Below are 17,295 nucleotides of genomic sequence, written 5' to 3'. Positions count from 1 at the left end.
GTAAAGTAGGGCGGTCTCGACTAACATTTACTTAAGTAAGTATTAAGTCGTTATACAAGCCATGTCCGGGGCCTACGGAACAAATAGTAACCCTGACACCAGGGTTGATGAGGTCGGCTTCTAATCTTACAACCCACATGATAGAAGAACCTTCAGACTATATTACCAATTGGGGTAGTCAGAGATACATTAATCGCAACACAACCGTTTATTTAAATTAAGGTTATTTGTGTAAATACACAAAAATCAATACAAAATAAAACCAAAATATAAAACCAATTAAACAAAATAAAATAATATATTTTAAATAAAATATCTATTGTTATTTAATTTTTTTAAGACAGATTTATTAAAGATTAAATGTTCCTTTAATTATAAATTATTTAATATTAATATTCGCACGCTGTATGGTTGAGTGATGGACTTTTTTTGATATAATATATATTTAAGATCTTTTGTACCACTCTAGAGCGAATAAATTTTATTTCATTTCATTTCGCATGATGTAATTGAGTACCCACGCCTCACCGAGCTTTCTGTTAGACCAACGTGGCCAACAATGTTAGTCAAAATTGCACGTATGAGAAATTAATAAAAATCATTGGCGGAAATCCGGTACTGGAAGATCGAACGGTGAATCACGTATGTTTGTTTGTAAAAATAAATTGATATTTGCAGGAACACAAATATAAAATGTGCTCTCTGTATATTCGGGCTAATCTCGACAACCTTTGAATGGATTTTTGCATATACAATTTTGCTGTTATGAATAAAAAATGTACCCACGCAAAGCCGATTCAAGTTGAAAATGATGTATACAGTGACAGTTCCAGCAGTATTTTTAGATTTTACAACAACATCAACCACAGCATCGCGCCTATATTCCCAAAAGGTCAGGCAGAGGTGTTTAGTTTATAAACTTCACCTATTGCCATTAACCGAGCACAAATCCTGGAAGCCAAGCGATGTTAATTATATGATCCAAACACGAATTAACGACCTCCGTGGTCCAGTGGTTGAGCGTTGGGCTCACTATCCGGAGGTCTCGGGTTCGATTCCCGGTGGGGACATATCACAAAAAATACTTTGTGGTCCCTAGTTTGGTTAGGACATTAACTGGCTGATCACCAAATTGTCCAAAAATAAGATGATCCCGTTGGTCCCGGTTACTAATTACTGATGTAAGTAAGTAGTTGTTATATGAGCCATGTCAGGGGCCTTTGGCGGCTCAATAGTTCCCCTGACACCAGGGTTGATGAGGTTGGTACTCCACCTCACAACCCACACGATAGAAGAAGAACCCGAATTCAAACTCACAAAGTCGAATTAAGTGGTTTAGATCCCGAGTCGGGATTCAAACCCGTGACAGTATTATTATTGCGTATGGAAGACCAAAATAAAATATCCTGTATGGATCATATATCCAGCTTAAGCTCCCCTAGCCAAATCTCTGCCGCATTCGTCACACCACGCAGCTCGGCTATGCCACATGGGAACCGTTGTAGAAGGCACTCATTCACTATGGCGATTCTCACACTGCCCCACATGATGCAGCGTAGCGCGGGGTTGCGTGTTCTTCCGTTGCTTGTATCTCCGTTTGTAAAGAAAACACGCACAGTCTAACACACAGAAAATGCATCCACGCGCGTTCATGCGGATCACGCGCATACAAGCGGAGAAACATGCACCCCCGCGCGTAGGTGCGGGGCGAGACGCAAGGTATGGCACACCGACTCCCGCAGTGCCGCGCGTGATTTTGGAACGGCATTGAATGAAATGAGTGCCACCGTGCGTTAATCTACAAAACGCCCCTACGCGCGTGAGTGCGTAAAAACTCCGAACGATGATGCAAATTTGCAGGTATGCGCGTAGGTGCGTCGACACGCAACATGCAGCATGATACGGGGCAGGGTGAGAATCGCCTATGTGAGATAGGGTTTGATCCGGGTGACCACATTCACACCATGGCGACTCCTTTAAGCCCCATTGTTTGGTGGTTTGGTGGTGATGGCTTGACTTTCCATGGTTGGTCCTACACCGATTCAGTCGGGTCCAGATTTTTCGTTTGGAGTCAAAACCAGGGACCCTCCGCGCGGGATCCTGAATAAGGTCCGAATTTTTGTCGTCGAATATGTTCCACTCCAGCCTCCACATATCTTCCAAAATCGAATTCAGTGGTTTATGTCCCGAGCCGGGATTGGAACCCGTGACCCTAAGATGTAAGTCACGCTTTCTCCGAACAGGGTTAGTTTTTTAGAGATTCATTTTTAAAATTAGTGTTGAAATTGTCACGTCAAATAGCGAACAGTGACATACTAACTAACTTTGTCAGTGAGTAACTTCGCATTGCCGAGCTGATGTGGTAACTACTCTCACTAACTATTACAACTATAATATGGCAATTATTGCGTAGGAGAGCTTACCGTGTTTAGGGAATCAGTTTGATCACGATTCCAATCTGAATAAATAATTCAACATTGGATTGCATTAGTTAGTAAATCAATGACGGTATATGTAAATGTAACGCTTAGATATTTAGGTAAGTATTAATCAAACACTAGGATATTCTGGGACTAATATAGTTAATACCTAATATTGTAATATAATAGTGCCTAGCTATTTGACGAAGTTTAATATCATTGCTGTTTATAACATTTTTGACAAAGCCTGTCTACAATGCCTAGTCGCCTTCTTTTTTTAATGTTACATAATTATTCATTAGATCTAGTCCGATAACGTTTTATTATTTCATTACCTGGTATCCAGATAAGTAATTTAGTTATAAAAAAAAAAAAATATATTTTTCAATATCGAAATTGCGGACCTCCCAGTAAGCAATTTAATATGCTCGTGTCGGGAGTGACCACACTTCTTCCAAGGGCTACAATAAATAAATACTTAAACTTAAAAATAAAATAAAGTGAAAAGAAAAACAAAAAGTTATGAATGAATGATGGCCAAGGGATTGACTTTGGATTATCTGGTATCCAAACCTGAGTTATGAGGGTTCTAAAATTCGACGAAACGTTTCGAGAAACGGTTGGTAGTACCCTGGCCTTGCGGTGCGCTTTGCTTGTCTTAGCGGGGCACTCCCGTGCTCCCAGATTTACTAAGCACTCTTTTTTTATTAAGATGGGTTTGCTCTTGACTTCGTTATTCCACGAGGAGAAGAAAAAATCGACAGTAAAACGAGCTTACCCAGAAAATGCCTAATCACCCGTGATTCAAAGGACCCCAGCTTATAAGATACAGGAAACGCCGACGCCGGCAGCCCATTCCATTCCTTGGCTGTGCGCATTATGAAAGATGAAGCGAAGCGCTTGGTGCGGATTAGTGGTATGTCAACCAAGTAAGGATGGTAACCCGCCGTACGTCTGGATGTCCTCAGATGGAATGGACTTGGTGGAATGAGCTGATGGAGCTCATGTGCACACTTCCCGAAGTCTCTCTTGTCCTGTGGTCCCACAAACGGGGAGCAAGTAATGAGTAAATACTTATTATTTAAATGCAAACCCGATGGAAACATGTACAAGCGCATTCAGATCTGTTCACAGCAAACACGCAGTGTAAATATACCTACAGCAGCTTTGTAATTAGTACAAATCGTATCAATTTAAAGCAACATGCGTCCTAATTGGTACTCACGCATTTTGTGAGCTTACTCGTGTGCTTTTGGTGGAATTAGGTTACATGCGCTACAGATCTGAAGTGAGAAAGAGAGAAAGCTTTGAATCTTCTCTCTTCTTAAGGAAAAGATTAACGTGTATTTGCCACGATCACAGTCTTTTGTGTTGGTCTAAATAGCTTCATTCATTTTCGTGTAAGGGATAATTTTTCACAAATTTCTCAAATAAACATCTACTTAACTACACTATGATTTACAATATTACCAAAATAACTCCTATTTATATTATGAAGCTCAACACGTGTAGCCCAGAATTATAAGTTTAAAACAAAATTGATACCGACCCCGCCGGCGTGGTCGACGATAGTAAAAAGGCCAGCGGGGTCGACATCGGAGTCCTGAAGAGTTTGTTCTCGAGAGCTGATTGGCCGCCTCTATGGCTATAAATAATGAAGCGAGCTATAGAGTACTATGACTTATTTGTAGGTTGACATGAAACTATCGGCTAAAGTTAGCGAGGACGCGAACGTGTACAAAATACCATTTCGTCTGTCCAACCGCTGAAGCGTGATTGTGTTACTAATAAACTGACAGAACGTATTTTTTCCGAGGAAGTGGCCCTGTATTCTATCCTTAAACACATCATAATATCGACATTGGATTTTTATCCCGCAATAACATGTGTGTGACAGGTAAGCATAAACCTAATAGTAAACAAACATGGCGGTTGTTAGTCATGCGGATTGAATTAAAATTACTAAAAAAAAAATATTATAGGGGTGGCTAGCAAAGTGTTGAAAGAAAAACTGCCGGATCTCAGTGTAATCTTGCGTTATTGGCACGATATATTCAGATTACGCAAGTTTTACAAGATTGGCACACTACTTGTTTACTGAAATAACAGAAAAGGGCGCGTATAGCATACATTGGAATCGCTCAGAAGAAAAAAAATATGAATTTGACAGATAGCGGGGGCGCGCAGGGAGAGGCGCGGCACGCTCGTTTAACAATTAAAGCGCGCGGGCATTTGACCGCGCGAGCCTCGTTCAGAAATCTGTCGCACCAGACCATGTTGGATAGGCCGGGTTGCTATACTATTAAAAAAAGTTTCTATACGATCTACTTCGCGCTTAACTGGCGCGCGTGCACGAAAGGATTGACGAATATGGAGGAATTAATAGAAGTGTGTCAGATATCAGGATCGAAGCAAATGGAATTCCATAGTCTGCTTACCCCGGTGGGAAATAGGCGTAGACTATGGAAATTCAATTTGCGATCCTGACACACTTCCCTTGCTTCCTCCACATTCATCAATCTTTGCATACACACGCACGCCAGTTCAGAGTACATAGTACTAACTAAAACATGCTGAAATGAACAGTTAAATATTAAAATAAGTACAATCTACTCCTAGATACAACGTGGCTCAAGGGCACTGACATTTCGAGTCCACAAAGTTTGTTTCGTTTAAAAAAAACACCCCTGCTTTGTTTAATTAGCCGTGAGGTAAACACGAGGTGCCCAGGCGGATAGCGGTGACCTCCAGCCTTTGTAAAGCTCTACACATACCTCTCGGCATATGCCACGTATTTAGCATGATCTGCCATTTTTGGCCGAGGTATTCAAGTGAGTCGGCGGGAGGAATGAATGTTGAATAAGGCATGCTATTATGTATACCCCCGTAAATAGCTCTAGCGTAGAGGTAGGTAGTGGTATATCTATATAAATATTTTATTGTGAGTAGGTACCTACCTATTTTTATCTTTTTAAGTTAAATCATAGAGTAAGGAATAATACTACGTATAGAACGGCATCTCTCCGCTTCCCACCAGCACGGCTGAGCTAGCTTTACCTCACCCCCTCGGTCTTACATTGGTCTTGAATCGTGAAAGCTGGACGCGGACCTTTGTTTTTATTTTTTATAGAATAGAATAGAATAGAATAGAATAGAAAAAGTTTATTATAAAAGGACGCCACACACAAAAAAAGACAACAACATCATATCAAATTTCCACTAAAACAATTACAAAAAAGCAAGACGGATGTTTGTCGAAATGACCATAAGGTGGTGGTGGACGTCCTGAGATAAAAGGGCCTCACTCAGCACAAGTCGCGGCGTGAACCACGACGCTGATATTATGTGGACCCTGTTGGGTGACGCACGAACATCGTATTTCATAAACACGTGTTAATGGTGTATATACTCCAATTCAATTCCAAAATATACATTATAATATATACCAAATTATATTAATAGAATTAGAGTGTACATAGACAAATATTATCGCAAAGATGTATACGTAAATACTTAAGGTTAGAATAAAAAAAAAAGAAAGTTATTAATATAGGTAAAACTAGTAAACAAATGTAATAATATAAACAAATACGAATTCCATGAATGTGTATTGTGTAGTCTGTCTGTGTTAGTACCTATATATCGCGCGCGCCGCACCCCGATTCTAGCTCGGTCGGTAAAGTAGTTTGGTTACTACTAGTACTTACAAACAAAATATTTTTTCCCATTCGACCGCCGCGCCGCCGAACGGGCACGACGTGTTCCCAAAGTAAAGCGAAATAATATATTTGTAATAGAATTGCGTATATTAATTAAAAAGAAAGAATAAAGTGAATCAAATAAAGCAAATATTATACATTAACCAAATTAGAAACAATAAATTACGTCCAATACACTCAACAACATCCATAGTAAATAATAGAAACGTGCAGTCGTTTGAAAACCCCAATAAACAAATCCATGAGGTAAGCCAAAACAAAATATAGTGTTTTATGCTTAAAGTACCTACCTATACTATCCACTTATATTGAATAAGTACGCACTTTTTATTTTTGATTGACGGATAATATCTATAATTAAGCCTGTGTATAACATTGCGATTACTTTTCAGACCATGCAAACATTACCCGAAGGAAAATAATAATAATCATGACAAAGGTTGTGTCGCCGCATCCAGCCCGCTAGGAGGACTCCGCCACGTTGACGTGTCGAAACCAATTAGGTAAAATATTAATTAGCTTAATAGTTGCATATCTAGGAGATAGCATTTGTACTTTGATTTAAAGCTGTAAATTGTTTTCAGACTACGAAACGGCGGCGGCAAATCGTTCCAGCACTTGGATGCGGCGAACCTGAAACTGCCACGGAAAGCGGTGGTGCGGTGACGAGGTACCGCGAGTGAGTAGTACGACGCACGGGTCCTGGCAGCAGTAACGTCGCGGGACCAAACTAGTTTGTCCGCAAGATATGGCGGTAATTTAAAATTAACTATTCCGAACATCAGCGTTGCAAAATGAAACTGTCTGCGATATTTCATTTTTAGGATTCTAGCCTTGTTTATGTAGGGTGTTACGTGTGTGCGGGGAGGAATTTTGAAGCAGAATCTAGCGCAAGCATTCTGTACTCTCTGAACCAGTTTTTGTGAGCGCGCCAGAAGCCGAGGCCCATACACAGCGTCCATATAATTAAACTTAGAGAGAATTAAAGAGTCGCATAGTTTGATTCGAATGGGAGTACTTAAATATTCTCGAATTTGGTACATTACTTTCAGTCTGTAAAAACAGTTGCTAGCAGTATTCGTAATGTGCTTTTCAAAAAGTAACTCTTCGTCCATTAGCAACCCTAGGTTTCGCGATTCAGACACTCGCTGTACGACTTCGCCCCGAATACTAACGTTCAACCCTTGACGCGTAATACCGTCTATCTGTTGTTTAGTTCCAAGAATCATATACTTCGTTTTACTTGCGTTAAGTACTAGGGTGTTCGCTTCTGCCCAAGCTGCAACACGTTCTAAGTCTTCTTCTAGTCTAATTTCCGCCAGACGAGTATCACAAGGCTTACATGAAGTGTAAATCTGTATATCGTCGGCGTAAACGTGGAATTTACAGTTCTTTATTTGTTTCACCACATCGGCGCTATAAATAATGAACATAAGAGGACCCAGTATTGATCCTTGCGGAACTCCCCTTTTGACGGTTTTAGAGTCCGACCTGACAGATGAACCGTCCTCGTTGCACAATTCGACAATTTGGGCTCTGTTTTCAAAATAGCTACTAAACCACTTTATGCTGTCTATGCTAAATCCGTAATAGTGTAGCTTCGACAATAGCATTGGAATATTTATACAGTCGAAAGCCCTGGAGAAGTCCAGCAGAGTCAGCAAAGTCCCCTCACCATTGTCACGCGCAGCCAGTATATCATCTACAACATGTAGCAATGCAGTCGTGGTGCTATATCCCTTCCTGAACCCCGACTGTACGTACGGTAGTATGTTATTCTTTTCCAGAAATTTTGTAAGCTGCGAGGCAACTACTTTTTCTAATATTTTGGACATACATGGTAGGATACTGATTGGACGAAGATCTTTCAATTCTGTGGCATTTGAAGATTTTGGTATCGGTTTTACCAATGCCTTCTGCCATAATGTAGGATACGTATTTGTTACTATTGAGCAATTAATTATATCGGTAATCACAGTCAACGTATCAGGCAGGGTAAGCAGTAGCATATCCAGCGAAATACCATCAATTCCAACAGCATTCGTTTTAATATTACGGACGACTTTCATAATATCACTTTCTGTGACCTGGCTTAAAGTAAATGTGTCGGACACACATTGATGACATTCAAAATAAGTCAATTGGGATATTTTTACATTATCGCTACCGGGTACATTTAGAAAATAGTTATTTATTTCGTTTGGGTCCTTGAAAATACTTGCTGGCAATTCGGGCCTACTTTTAATTCTCACATTTTTTTTAATATGTTTCCAAAGCGTACGCGAGTCATTTTCAGTGGAGTTAATATAATGTTCGAAGTATGCCTGCTTTTCCCTATACAATGCCTCACTCACCAGCTTTTTTAAATCTTTATAGTATTTTTTATGGTTTTCCTGCTTAGTAAGTCGAGCCCTGGTATGTGCCTCGTCCCGCTTCTTCATCATAAGTTTTATGTTATACGTTATCCACGGGTACTGTTCGCACTTTACTGATACGGTTTTGACGGGAGCATGGATATCGAACAAGTATGAAATCATTTCACTGTAGATGGTGACCATGTCATTTACATTTGTTAAAGAACTAACGTTGGTCCAATATAACGATGACAGATCTTTATTGAACATATTCAGATCGATGTCCCGTAATGACCTTCGCGTGATTCGACATGGCGCGGGTTTACATTTGGGGATATTTATTAAACATGTAAGGAATGCATGTCTTCCTAGTTCGGGAACATAATAGACATCAACAGAGCTCCCCTTTACATCTGTACAGACCAAATCGATGAGAGTCTCGCTGTGGCCAGTGAAGTGTGTTGGCTCAATAACAAGTTGATTTAAATTGTAACAGCTTAGGAAAGTATTTAACTTCTTGACGGAGCCGTCTCGATCAGCGACGTCCAACATATCGACATTGAAGTCCCCAAGCAGTACTGTATGATCACTCCACGAAAATGTAGACACAGACTCGGACAGCGCCCCCAAAATCAAGTCTACTGTTACCCATTGTGGGCGGTATGCGGTGCCTATAACGACTTTTTTGCCGTTAACTGTAATAGCGAGCCACATCTGCTCGACACAACCAGACGGCGGGTGAGGCAGCACGCGGGCGGAGATGCCGCGGCGTATGTAGAAGCCAACGCCGCCACCGCGCTTGCGTTTGCCCGGCGGCCGCGGCTCGTGCCGCAGCCGGTAGCCCGGCACGGCGGGGGCGCACCCCTCCCGGCCTTCCTTCAGCCACGTCTCGTTAATAGCCATTATGTCTACGTCGTGTCGGTCCATAGCCACTAGAAATTCGTCATGTCCCGTACCGAAAGAGCCAGCATTAAACAAACCAACTTTTAATTTGCGTGTTACAATCATTTTAAACACATTAAACCGGTGGTATACCCATATTCATCAATAATAATGAGGAGTGTGATTAGAGTTGATCGTGTTAATATATTTGTAGCGTAGTTTAAATGTAGTGTTGCTGTGTTGTTTCTTGTGTGGGTATGAACATGTATGTAATAAATGTAATATAATATTATTTGTAAATAGGATAAATTAAGTGATATTAGGCATATACGATATAATAGCAAAGAACAAATATAAAGAATAATTTTCCATTCAATCCGCTCGGATATCCCCACCTGACCAAATGAGTCATAACGACTTTGTAAAGATACAATAAACGCACAAATAGACAGTAAACAATGAACACTAGTAAACGACAGCAAAATACATTCAGTACAACCGGAAAATATCGTTACTTCATAACAACGGCTTCTTCCTTGCTGTAGCCGGGACCAAAAACCGATAGAATGTCGGCTTCCGATCGGATTCGGTGTCCAGCGGATCCAGATGCTCGACGACAATATATTTTCCCGTCTCTTGACCAAACAAACCGCCAGTCCAACCGGTTTGCTGCTTCGCGAGCCCGGTAGAAAAGGTGGCGATTAGTTTTGGTCAATCGTTCGTTGACGTAAAATCGTTGCGGGGCACCCTGCAGGCCGAGCCCCTCGGTGGTGGTAGTACGGCGCACGCGAGCTGCTCGTAGCAGCTCATCGCGGGGCGCGCGGCGAGCTAGTCGCACGGCGATGGCGCGCGGCCGCGGCGCTGCTCCCCGCTCCGCCGCGCGGGTGACTCCCACCCGGGCACAGCTCACAACTTCACGCTCGTCCAACGTCACACCAAGCTTGGCAGCGCAAAGAGTAAACAGGTGGACAGGGTTTTCTCCACCTACCTCTGGAATACCAGATAGCTCCACATCATTTAACAGGAGCTCCTGGTCCCTATCGTTTAACTCCATTTTTAGTTGGGCGACTGTAGACTCCAGCGCCTTGACCACCCCACCAGCCTCCCCACCCTTCCTCTGCTCCAACTCCATCAGGCGAGTCTCCAGCTTGTCGAGACGCGCATCGCAGGCACCGACCGCCATCCTGAGCTCCTGCATATCCTGTCGGAATGCACGAATCTCGTCACGCGTTTGCCGCATCTCCTCCCGGAACTGCCGAAACTCCAGAGCTAGCTCGGAGTCCCGGAACTCTGTGATGGTAGTGTCCAATGTAGGTCCTGCCTGTGGGCTCTCCTCACACGACTGGTGAAGCGGTGGTGACACGACAGGGGCTCTTACAGGGGTGCTATCCTGGTTTGCCCTCGGGACTTTGGATGTGCACTCAGGACACTTCCAAGTCCGGCCCGCAACCGCGCCAGCAGGCAAGCCGACACACGCGCGGTGGTACAGCTTTGTGCAGCATGTGCAATTAACGCCATCTACACTTGCCAGAAACTTCCCGCACGCACCGCACTTCGACTTTGACCCAACCATATTGATAGTTTTATCAGCTTAGTTTATATGTTTCAGTTTCCCATATTGTAATTGTAATTTTTGTTGCAACGGCAATTAAATATTGCCGTTTCATGGGTATAGTAATGATTCATACCCCCTCCGGTTGATTGAGGGGAGACCTGTACCTAGCAGTGGGACGTGCTTTAACTGTTTATGTTATATTATGTTTATGTTGTATCTATAAGTACGTATCTTACATAAAATATGGTTTATATTCAATAAGTTAAGGACGGAAAGGGTAAGTCACAGGAACTGTACCCTGGAACCTGACAGAGGGCAGCAGTAACTGTCAGAGGCGGAGGACAGGAGTCCTAGTACGACTATAAAATAGACTACTCTGGGCGCCATCCCATTCGCGTTAGATAGAGAACTGCGGTGCAGAAGGCGGGAGAGAAAACAGTTTTCTATATTTATCTACAAAAGGAGCGTCGCTTAAATTAGTGATGATAATCTTCAATGATCATCATCTTTTTTTTTTGACGTGACTTATTGTAGATTTGCCGCAGATGGCATTAACTACTTGGCCGGACAAATGGGGAGCGCTGAAGGCTCTCACCCAATGATCATCATCATCTCCCTAACATTATCCCGTTTTTCACAGGGCCCACTTACCTAACTTGAAGATTTGACAGGTCCGGTTTTTACAGAAGTGACTGCCGGTCTCATCTTCCAACCCGCGAAGAGAAAACCAGCCCTATACACAGTAGGTCACCGAAAATGCATTTCTCGGGAATGTGGGTTTCCTCACGATGTTTTCCTTCATCGCTGAGCATGTGATAGTAATTTATGATCCAAACATGAATTCGAAAACAAAGTCGACAGTCGGTTTAGGCCAGAGCTGGATTGTAACCTGCGACCTCAAAGTGAGAGCTCCGAATAGGATAATCTTCAATGATAATAAATCAAAAAGTACTTTTACAGATATTTTGGTCAGCCTATTTGTATTTATATTGTATTACTACCATTTTGTAAAATGTATGTAATTTTGTAACCTACAATCCTGATAAAATAGTATGTGATTAATTCAACCTACTGATATAATCATCATTACCTTTTCCTGCTGAGGAAAATGTGTAGCTGCCTTTAACTCTAAATAAATAATGGAGATACTAACGTGTACCTACAAGCCTTAAGGCAATACATCAACGAAAATGTTCATGTTTCTTTGTTATTGTTATTTTTTTCTGTTTTACTTTAGTTATAGAAAAAACCCACGAATGAAGTAAGTATATAGTTTTTATTTTTATTTTTTCGTGCTTTATTATCTCATTTTTGAATCATGGTAGTGGAATCGATGCGAAACGTTCACCTCTGACCTTTGCTTTAGAATGGATAGAAAATTTGACAACTAAACCAGAGGTCTCCGGTTCAAACCTGTGTTGAATTAAGTAAACGAACTTTTATTAACAGCTACGGGTATCATTGTAACTCTACTAACACCATAGTCGCTGTCTATGCGAATAGGAACCAAATAAAAAATAAAAACATAAACAGCCTATATACGTTCCACTGCTGGGCACATACCTCCCCTCAATCAACCAGAGGGGGTACGCAGCATACTCTACCACGCTGCTCCACTGAGGGTTGATGGAGGCATTTTTACGGCTAATAGCCAGGACCAACGGCTTAACGTGCCCTCCGAAACACGGAATCATCTTACTTTTTTCGGACAATCAGTTAATTCACGCCTGAAAAATCTTTACCAAACAAAGGACAGTCTCACAAAGTGATTTCGACAATGTCCCATCGGGAATGAAACCCGGACCTCCAGATCCTGAACCTGACGGTTTAACCACTAGACCATACGGAGGCTGTTCTAAATAAGAAATAATAATGAAACAACTTACGACTTATTGTACGCTTGCCTCGAATGTAATTAATTAAATGATGAACTGTAAGGGCTCTCACTCGGTATAAAATTTAAGACAGGGTGTCGAGTTGGGTGCGAATATCGTCTCTAAGCGTATGAGAGAAATTAAATGAAAATTTATTGTCATAAATGTGGTAGGTATATCGATGGAAGTGAAGCTTATAGCTCAGCACATTTAGTCATACAATAATAATTAGGTACATAAGGTCCTGATAAATAATCACAAAAATACTTATCTATATAAAAAAGTATCATATTAGATAGAATCAGTCGACCCTAGCGAGCCGATAGCGGTAAGCAATGAAAGAGGGAAAATGTTGACCACGCCGTGCGACGGGGTCCTAAAGTGTTTGCTGTCGCGAGCTGATTGGTCGCCTCTATGGCGAGAGTAATCGGGTTGTCATGACGAAGCATATAACACTATAAAACACTTTTGAAACTACAGTTTCGTATGGCAACACGAACAAAACGTTTTCTGAAACGATTCATCCACATTTGTCTCCAAAAACTATTTCATTCATACTAATATTGTTCTGGCGGACAACCGGACACATGCAATGAATCATCCTCAGAACAAAAAGATATTGCACTGAATAGAAACTGCGCTGTGGAAATTTCTTCGTTTAGTTTTTGTTCTATTACTCATACTATTTACGTTTCACAAGTTCCATGATAAGCGCCTTCTGAGAACAGCTTTTTAACAATTGCTAATTTATTACGATAGGCGGTATTGAAAGAAAGAAGAAAGAAAATCATTTATTAGCTAGGTTCACAGAATAGAATAGTGAACAAAATAATTAATTTAAAACTTATCTCTATTGAAACATGAGAGTCATGAAACACAATTCGGTTATTACCCGACTGCGACGAAGCAAACAGGGGGGTTTTGTCTTCCACCGCTATGTATGTTTGTGTGTATGCATATATGTGTGTATGCACGTCTGTTCCAACCTAACTTCTAAACCTGTCAGAATTTACTACAAATTAATTTACTGTGACAAATGATTTGTCAGTAGCGTCTTTATTGTCCGGTGGTTATAGGATGTTATGTCACGCTAAATTCAATTTGGCGCCCTCTAAAGGACATAAACTGAGGCAGAAAAAAAATATTGGAATGGTATTGTGTTAGGTATCAAATGAAGTGTACATTAAATAACTAGTCTATTTTCAGGTTGCCTTGTATTTACTCGACAATTACGTTGACACCAGGGTTGATGGGTTTGGTAATCCACCTCACAACTCATACGATAGAAGAGAAGAAGAGATATGAATAAAAATAATCCGACTACGGAAAAATTAGGCTTTTAAACTATGAAACAAGAAAATGTTTCTATGAAATTCTTCTAAATGGTTGAAGAATTTGCTTACCTCAGCATGCAATAGTCGGGTTTTCGTTTTTAAATTTACATTATATTTTTATGTTTCAAACAGACTAATTTGTTTCACAGCTTTACGCAGAACGATCTAGTAATAAATAAGTAAGAAATCAGAACATTTTTTATTTAATTTGATTCATAAAAAAAATACGCTAGGCACCTAATTACTTTTTAAAATACCAGATTGCTACTTAGCGTTCTTGACTGCGCCGTAACGAGTTAAAAAGTAAAAAATAACTGCGCTTTTCCTCGGAACTTTTCTTTAGAGTTCTACAAACTTCATGGTCAACTAATACGCGATAAAGTTGTAGTTGGGCTACGTAACGAGGTACTGTTAGGTAAACTACGTCATCGATCAATTAGGGACCTGTTAACTGACCTACGATTTTATAATAAATCTCATTTTATGCGAAATCTTAGGGCGCATATGTAAAAGTACCTATTTGCTCTGCTTAGTGGCATATCTACCTATCTACTCAGCTTGTATCCCACTGCTGGGTATAGGTCTCTCCTCCTTCACGCCATCCTTTTCGGTTCTGTGCAAGTCTCATCCATTTCTTTCCGGCTCACAATGCGTTAGCCCCGTGGCATAGAATAAGGAATAATACTTCGCATAGAACGGCAACTCTCCGCTCCCCACCAGCGGCTGAGCTAGGTTTACCTCACCCTTCCTCGGTCTGACTTTAGTCTTCAATCGTATGGGCGTTAGACGTCACACACACAGATGCGCGTGTACGATAACGTCAATGTGTGTGTAACGTGTCTGTGGTGTCCTAAATAATAAATGTTTCTTTCTTTCTATCAATGTGTAGTGTCCGTGTAAAACGAAGTGTTTTGTATGAAGTGTTCGGGACGTGCCCTTGGCTTACTGACCCTGATCTTGAAAGGTCCTTCTAATATCTCTTAACATTCCGAAAGCAGACGCATTAGCAGCCTTAGGGTCGTCAACATAGCCATTAAAATCCATTTACCACAGGCCCGTTGGTGGGTTGAATGCCAAAATGGCATTCGCAAGGTCATCACAATAAAATACCTATTACCCATAACAATTGTTCATCAGGAAAGAGAGTAAAAAACATAATAACGGGTTCTTACCGCGTTTAAAATGGGGATATGAGATTCCCGATATTTCGACGCTGTTGCTGTTGCAAGTGCCATGATCACGGGATGGCTGATGAGATTGGAGTGGAGTAGGTAGATCCATAATTTTTCTACGGGCAGACATATCTGACTACCCTCTTTCTTTGCCGCTTGTTTATATTTTTGACATCGGAATGTTCGGAACCGCGGTAAGAACCCGTTATTATGTTTTTTTAATTATGATAATAACCGCGTAAACAAAGGAAAGAGAGTGTTAGAAAGATCACAGTCCCTGTACCGGATTAACTAAATAAGGATATATCTACCTAAGCCTTATATACGTTTCCCTTCGCCCCTGATCAAGCATAAAACACTAAAAAAGTGAAAAAGGATGTATAAAACTGGAATGTGATATGGCATCCATAGAATACGGCGTGTTATAAAATAAAAGTATGCTCTCAGCCACATAAAGATAACGCCTATTTCAAAGGCTTTAAGCCACAAACATTAACATCACCCTTCATACTTCACATATAAATAACCTATAACGCAGGCCTTTGAGAATCCCTCACACTCTCATATGATTGCGGGAAACGCAATTCTTAATACCGGTTAAAAGCGGTTACTATGAATAGGCTTATTTTGTACCAAATAAGTGCGCGATCGACGGAATGCCAGAGCTTTTAATGGAAATTGTATCCCCTATTTTAGGAGAGTGATGGTTTTCCGGGATTTTGTTTTCAACATTCCTGGTCAAATATATTCGAAGTTGAAATTTTGGAGATCTTTTATATTTTATAAAACACGAGCGTAAAATCTCGCTAGGTACATATTTTACGCTCTTTTGTTTTATTATTTCTCTAGGTAGAGCGAAAATGCTCTAGAACAAATACGAAACAATATGGTAGTTTCCATCTAGTTAAATCGGTTACTTTTTACTAAACGTCAAAACACGAAATTAGTATGGAATTTGTATGAAAACACAACCTATGACGTCGTACAAGAAGTGACAAAATGTTGCACTTATTATTACATTTTTCTTTATAAGAATTCATAAATAAGTTTTTGTGTTAAGTACATTTTTGTCTCCTTTAGTTCTGTCTTTATTTAGTAATCAGAATTTCATAATTTATCTTTGATCTAGGAAACTAACCACTTCTTTAAGTCATATTGGTAGTATCAACTACTAATGTGTGGTATTGGTAAATTCTAATTTCAAAACTGTGGTAACTGTGGTAGCCCAGTTAGAAGAATGCTTGACTCTCATTGTAAAGTCGCAGGTTCGAATCCAGCACGGGCCTAAACCCATGACAAACAAAAGACAAACAAACAAAACAAAAAAATATCTAAACCCATGATTTTCGAAATCGTATTTCGAATTCATGTTTCGATCATAATCCAAATCACGTGCTCAGTGGTGAAGGAAAACATCGTGAGGAAACCCATATACCCGAGAAATGAGTTTCGGAGGTATGCGACCTAACCTGTATTGGGCTGGTTTTCGCTTCGCGGGTTGGAAGGCCAGACAGGCAGTTGCTTCTGTAAAATACCGGACCTGTCAAATCTTCAGGTTACGTAAACGGATCCCGTGAAAACGGGATAAAGCTCAGGGCAGATGAGTCACTGTGGTCCTGTGGTTTACCGGCTTGCTTCTCAATCGGGGAGCGTCGGTTCAAAACCTAGCACCGGAGTTGTACCAATGAGTAAGTAATTAATTATCTTAAGTGCAGTTTTCATTAACACAGTTGGCTCGACAGTTACGTCGATACGGCTCACCACCTATCATGTTGGTCTAACAGAAAGCTCGGTGAGGTGGGGGTACTTAGTATATCTTGAGATGAATGTACCTCTGATTACCCCAAAAAGGGACTTTCCAGGCTATGGTCACCAAAAAAGTATAAGTAGATGGGGCTGTACAGAATTTTCTTCGTGTAACCTTCTAATTTCGTGGACAACGGATATATATGCATATTTTACCTTGTTTTTTGGTATAAATGTTG

General features: G+C 40.8%; 1 long non-coding RNA gene across 1 annotated transcript; it reads left to right on the top strand.

The window, feature by feature from the left end:
* The first annotated feature begins 6,250 nt into the window (after window positions 1–6,250).
* Window positions 6,251–7,128, top strand: LOC126381763 (uncharacterized). The gene is made up of 3 exons (XR_007568964.1): window positions 6,251–6,385; window positions 6,532–6,642; window positions 6,724–7,128. It is a non-coding gene; the product is annotated as an uncharacterized LOC126381763 (long non-coding RNA).
* The last annotated feature ends 10,167 nt before the right edge of the window (window positions 7,129–17,295 follow it).

This window comes from Pectinophora gossypiella, chromosome 1, assembly GCF_024362695.1.
Source record: "Pectinophora gossypiella chromosome 1, ilPecGoss1.1, whole genome shotgun sequence".
Taxonomy (NCBI): domain Eukaryota; kingdom Metazoa; phylum Arthropoda; class Insecta; order Lepidoptera; family Gelechiidae; genus Pectinophora; species Pectinophora gossypiella.
The sequence above is the reverse complement of the archived record's forward strand: the minus strand, read 5'-3'. Positions and strand labels throughout refer to the sequence as shown.